Consider the following 6,720-nt stretch of genomic DNA (forward strand, 5'->3'; position numbering starts at 1 on the left):
CTCCTCCATGTTGGGCCCTCTGGGGCAAGAGCTAGTCTATCGTACTCGATTCCCCCGAGGCCGTGGGACTTGAGTCCTTTACTTCCCCACTGCCCACTCGCTGGCCACTCCTCTGTCCCTCGTCCCGAAGTGGAAAGCGGCTCTTCCTCCACTCTGTGCGGGTCTCAGCGTAGATTCTGTGATCACCTCAGAACAAATTTCTCTGCCCTTCATAGCTACTACCGGTACTAGGGTGTCCTACCCTCAGAGCATCTTGTTGCTCACCGGCCCTCAGCCCTGGAGCTGGGGTCTTGGTTTGGGCACCGTCGAACCGCGAATCATGGCTTCTAGCCAGTGTGTGGCCCCTGCACCCCCTCGCCCAACTATCTTTGTCTATACCGGGCCTCCCCACAGGGCCCTGCCCCACGGTAAGTCCCTGGCAACAGTAATTGTCTCCCATCCCTGAGTTCCTTCCCCACAATGGGAACTCTCCCGAAGAGCTTACTAATGACCGCTCCCACCTTGGGATGTGTCATTTTTCTAATGTGCTACCTCCCTTCCCTTCCACACCCCGTCCGTGGATTCCCTTTGTGGTTCAGGTTATAATTTACAAGGACTTCCTTATCCTTTATTCTTGATACCTTCCTACCTTCACTTTTTTTTGTAATTGGTCTGATTGTGCTTAAACGCATTTGATACACAAAGACTTCTTGATAATGTCTTACTCTTGTATATCACCCCAGTAGCAAAAAAGTAATAGAGGCTACTATTTACTTCAGGTTTACTATGTGCCAAACATTGTTATGTTTCCTATGTTCCTATGTCTTTACTGTTCAATATTTGGCATTTCCCATTTTCCAGATGAGAACATCAAGACAGAAAGATTCATTACCTTAACAGTCATAGAGCTGGTAAAGAATGGAGTTAGGATTGATATCCAGGTCAGCATGACTCCATAGCCAGTACTCTTAACAATTTTTTTAAATTAATGAATTCATTTAAATGTGGATGCTTCAAACCATGGACAGGCCAAAGACTTCATAACAGTATTTTGAGATGCTTCCAGAAAATGCATGGGACGGTGTCTTAAGAACTGATGAAGCCAGTATTTTTCCCACTAAATGTATTTTTGAGATTCATGGGTAGGGGCGATACTGTGTCCAAACAGCAGTGAAATAACTTATAATTTACTAATGCTGAATGAGTCAGTACTCAAGAATTTTCCTCTCTCCTTTAGTGTTCTTCAAAGACTACACTGGTGACTCAGAGTTGACTCCATTCTTGCTATAGAAGTTGCATCATCCATCTCTTTCAACAGGGCTTGTAATACTGCAGTAACACTGACCCTTCTTTAGGTTGCATCAGTCCATTATCAAGATAGAAATCACCATTCAGCCACATTACAGCTTCATATCAATTTAAGCAAATTTCCTGTATATATCACAATCTACTTCCATTAACAACAAAGCTCTCAATTTCAGCCTCACCCTTGATTGATCCAGTAACTATTTCCAGCTCCCCTTTTTCTAAGGTGTAGGAAAGTTATATCTGGCTAACTTCTGAAGAGAATTGAGTGTATTGGTTGTAGTATCTTAAAAACCAACATATTAGGTGTATGTTACAGTGTATTTCAAAGTGTGGTCATTTATGAATTGAATGGTAAAATGGGTAGATATATCTTGTCTGCTGAATGTTTAATGCCGATGATAGTACCAAGTTATCAATATTTAAGTGCTAGACACTAAACTAAATGCTTTGTGTGCATTATCTCTTAATCCTTAGGAAAACATTTTTTAACCCCTATTTTAGAGCTAAGGAATCTGAAGCCCCAAGAGATAACGAAACGCCCAGGAGATCACACAGCTAAGAAGATAATAGAGCCAGGACTTGAGCCTTGGCAGTTTGATTTTTAATTTCTGCAGTCTAGGTTGTCACCCTGAGCTTTGGGTTTATAAGACTTCTCATTTTAGGATATAGAGTAGTTAACACAGTTTGCAAATATTTTGATAATAGGTCATAGACAAGTGAAATTTTATTCAGTAATTGGTTGTTTCACTTGTACTTCTAGGGGTAAGAAAATTTGTATTTCCCATCTGATTTGACAAAGATAAGCAGAGTTAGGACTGATTAGGATTGGATGTCATCTAGCTCCTAAATCTTCCTTTCTGAAAGAGAATTAAAGGCAGAGTGGAAAAGGAAAAAAGCCTATGTAATTGACAAGTTGAATCTTTAGACCCTGATAATTGGGGAATTTTTCAAATTCCTTTGAAAAATTCGTCAGAGAGATTCAACTAAAAGATAGGGCACAGAACTGAAGGAAAAAAAAACAACCCAGAGCCTCAGTTTCTTCATCAATTGAATGTCAGATTTTTGTCTTGCCTCTCTTAGTGGCTTGTTGCAAGGACAAAATGAGATATGTGAAAATACTTGGATAATTGTAGAATAGTGGTAATATTATTAATCACATAAATACACTATGAAAAGGAATTTCAGAAGCTTTCTAAGAAAACCACCTCTTGAGAATCAATTTTCAAAATTTTTTTAAGTGAGACTAAGACATTGTTACCTAGTTGTCCCAGCATCATTTTTCATATTAGTATATTTGTTAGCATCTGTCTTAATTACTATAGATATCTAATAAGTCTTGATCTCCCGTAAAACCCTACCACATTGCAATATTGCTCGTTCTTCAGTAGTGTCTTTGGCTACTCTTGGCACTTTGTATTTCCATATAAATTTTGGAATTAGCCTATCAAGTTAGCAAAAAAAAAAAAAAAAAAGATTACTCAACAATATACTACTCTATCATGTATTTTTAAATAAGCTTTAAAAAATCTTAAATTTCTATTTCCGTATTCTATAATTTTTAAAAATTTGCATGAATTTAGTACTTAAAAACTTTATCAGAAATGAACAATTTGCATTCTGAAATGACAAATTATGATACATCAGTATGATAAAATATGTAGCCATCAAAATTGTTGATACTTATGTTTTTCAAAGAGTAAATTGTATGTTATTTTTTGTCTCTATTTTCTTGTTTTTCTTAAAATATGTTTATCAGGAACTTGTCAAGTTTGGAAAACTTTAAGAACTTAACACTAAATACAAGAGAACAAAAAAGGTTGTCAGTGAAAAATTTGTAAGATATGAGTCCATTAAAGATATTTCATATAATTAGTCATGGTTAAATTCAAATATAGGTAACGCACCAAAGTCTTATGTTTCATTAACTTACAGCTCCTATCAGTCTGAATGTCCCTGGTACTGGTAGAAAAATAAGATTTATAGTAGATTTCATTGGGCTGAAGTGTGAGTTGCAAGATTTATGACCCTATTCTACAGGAGTCACTTTCCTCATTTTTAGTATTCCCAAGTTTTAGGCTTTTATCTGCTGTCCTCAACTTGTTTAAAATTTAAAATTAAAACATTTTTAAAAATTGAATAATTTAAAATTCCATCGCAAAATATTACAAAACCATATGATCATGTGAATACATTGCTCTAGACTTGGAGGGGTCCACAGGCAGGTGAGGGGTCCTAAATTATAAGCTCCATTGGTTTCTTACTAAATTGACCTCTGAGTACAACTATTTCTGAGCCTGCCAGTTGGGGCCAGTACAGGACAACCAAGGGGCCTGAACATGGAGTAAGACTGTAACATAACTGGAGTCTTGTCCTTTACTTTTCAATTGGATTATTCCAAAGTGCAAAAAGGATTTTATGAGAGAATACTTTCTGCCACCTGTGTGTTAAACAGCTTCCATGCATGTCTTTCTGGATTTTTTCTTTTTTACTAATTCCCAGAGCTTTAGAAAGAAATTTCCCATTAAAACAATAACATAGTTAATGCACATGTATTTTTTGTTATTCAAAATAATGAGTTCAACCTAAATGCCCATTGATAAAGAATGCTAAATAGACAATGATAGATTATGCTATGGAAATATTGTGCAAAGTTTCAAAACAATGAGGTAGATTTTTATCTGTTGATAATGGAAAATGCCCAGGATTTATTATTAAATGAAAAAGGCAAGTAACAGAACACAGAACAGCATGCACAATGTGATCCTATTTGTGTTATGCGCGCACGTGCACACACACACACACACACACACACACCCAAAATCTGGACAGATACTTATTGACAGGAGTGTCTCCCTCTGGGTGGAATTGGATGGGAATCAAGAGGAACTTTTGACTTGTATACATTTTTTTAAGAACAAGAATGAATTCCAGTATTACCTGTTTGAACTATGCACAATGTGATCCTATTTGTGTTACGCGCGCAGGTGCACACACACACACACACACACACACACCCAAAATCTGGACAGATACTTATTGACAGGAGTGTCTCCCTCTGGGTGGAATTGGATGGGAATCAAGAGGAACTTTTGACTTGTATACATTTTTTTAAGAACAAGAATGAATTCCAGTATTACCTGTTTGAACATAAATTTTAGGAAAGAAATGTGAATGAAAAATAGCTAAGTTAGCCTTCAGCATTGAATGTTTTAAATGTTTGCTGTTTTGAGTTTGAACTATATTATAGTATAACAGCTTACATTTGTGTTTTGGTTTATGGTAAACAAAGCTTTGCCCTGAATCCTTCAGTTTTATCCTCATAACAACTAGAAGGGATAGATAAGGTTGGTGACATCTCTATTTTCTAGTTGAAAATACAGTCTCAGTTCATAGTAAAATTATGAATTCTCTGCTGTATTGGTTTCTTCTCATGATATTGCTGTATATACTTATCACCTAGTTTATAGTTTAATCCTTTTAGGTGAGACAGTAAGATGAATCTTTCCACCTGCTATGGCTTTCTGCCGCCAAGTGTATACTACTGCTTCAAAGTAACTTATTTCCTAGCTATGTGCCAAATAAATCTATTTCATAAGTGAAGTCCTTGTTTCTTCCCTTTCATCTTGCTCTCTGTCTTCCTAATCTTTATTTCTTTCTGGATATGACCCTCTTTTTTCTTTCTGGTATAGTTTGCTCTCACTAAACTCATATTTCTTCCCTATGTATAGATGCATAATAACTTAAAATGTTACTTTTCCCAGGGGCATATACTTTTTAATTAGGATCTCTTGAGGAACAGCCTCCTAATTCAAACAATTGAAGGTGTTGGACTAGATGACCTTTGAGACTCAGTTCTAACATCTGTAATTCAGTGTATCTATCACTAATTATGACATTGCAGGGCCATTCACAGACCTGAGGATAAAATATTTTTGTTCAGAAATACTTGCCAAAGGACCCTCACATAACTTGCCATAGCATCTACTTTTACCTCTAAGACTGTGCACAAATAGAAGGAAATAACTTTTTATTTATTTATTTATTTATTTATTTATTTATTTATTTATTTATTTATTTTTTAATTCTGAGTTCGTCACTGCTATCTGATTCTATGGCAGAGTAGTCTAATGGATAGTATGAGGCTGGGAGTCTGAAGAACACTCTAATCGACATCCAGTATGAATTTTGTAACTACATAAATGCATGTCAGGGGAGGCTGAGTGATGAACTGAAAGAAAAGGGCTTTGGCCAGGGCTCACTATTTGCTCATCCCATTCATTTAAGGAGAAAAAAAAAAAAAAGTAAACAGGTATTACATCCTAGGCCGTGTGCCAGGTTCCAAAGAGAGAGTGGTGACTAAAATGGGGTACTGAGAGCTCAGGGAGTACTATTTACTGATTCTGTGCTTCTTTTCACCTCTCGAATTCTTTTTCCCATGTATAAAAGGTATTGAGAATAATACATACTCATATTCTGCAAGAATTACTGTTGTAATGATTCATTGTTCTAATGTGCGGGGTTGTATCCCTTGGGCATGCTGGGTGGAAAAAAGACTGAAAACTGCTGATCTAGTTCAAGCTCTTCATTTGCGGGTGACAGAATAAGGATCGGAACAATTAATTGATGATCCCAGTGCTCCTTACTCACCACATACAGTTTCTTCAGGACCCTCAAGAACTTTTTGCAGTCTTTGCGTTACTGTCTTTCCCCTCTTTGGCCTGTGTGAGCCAGCACATCTAGAGTATTCGGTGTTAAGTGAAAGCAAACAATGCATTCCTTTATGTGTTCATTTTGCTTAGGCTGCATTCTTCCTTAGCAATCCTCACCTGCCATTTCCCTTCTTGAAATTCAGCCATCCAGTAACTCCCAAGTGCCACCTCATTCTTAAGGTCATGGCCCCTCAACTTCTTGAAGACTTCCTCTGGGAATCTCATGGCACTTTGTACCTTAGTGTATTATTATCCTTAATCTGTGTGAGCTATCCTGTAACCCCAGAGCGTGAATGGAATCCTTTTGCTTTTTTCATTCCCCTGGTGCTTTGGGCAATGCTTTTTAACAGCCGATAAATAAAATTTTTGATCAAATAGAATTCTTGAATCAGTTTAATGGCAATATGCAACAATACCTGACCAGCTTACCATAGAATGCTATTGTAGTAATAAAACGGGGCAATAAATATGAAGCAAATTTTGACAGTTTTTAAAGGTAATACATAAGGAGGATAACTAAATGGAAAGCAGTCTGGGAGTTGATTCATACTTGAAATAGTTGAAAAAGTGATTTTCACTTTTTTTTTAACCTGGAGACTCCGAGTGTTGGATGACATAATCATTGTTTTCAATTTTTTGAAAGGCTGTCAGATGGGAAACATTCCTACATTCCTTCAGATAGCATAACTACTAGCGATGGAAGGAAGTAAAAGGGAAGCAGATT

The 6,720-nt window shown here is 36.8% G+C and overlaps 1 long non-coding RNA gene across 1 annotated transcript; it reads left to right on the forward strand.

The window, feature by feature from the left end:
* Positions 1–6: 6 nt before the first annotated feature.
* LOC112484782 lies at positions 7–2,759 on the forward strand. The gene is made up of 2 exons (XR_003048199.1): positions 7–407; positions 1,217–2,759. It is a non-coding gene; the product is annotated as an uncharacterized LOC112484782 (long non-coding RNA).
* The last annotated feature ends 3,961 nt before the right edge of the window (positions 2,760–6,720 follow it).

The sequence above is a fragment of the Pteropus alecto genome, unplaced genomic scaffold, assembly GCF_000325575.1.
Source record: "Pteropus alecto unplaced genomic scaffold, ASM32557v1 scaffold67, whole genome shotgun sequence".
NCBI classification, from domain to species: Eukaryota; Metazoa; Chordata; class Mammalia; order Chiroptera; family Pteropodidae; genus Pteropus; species Pteropus alecto.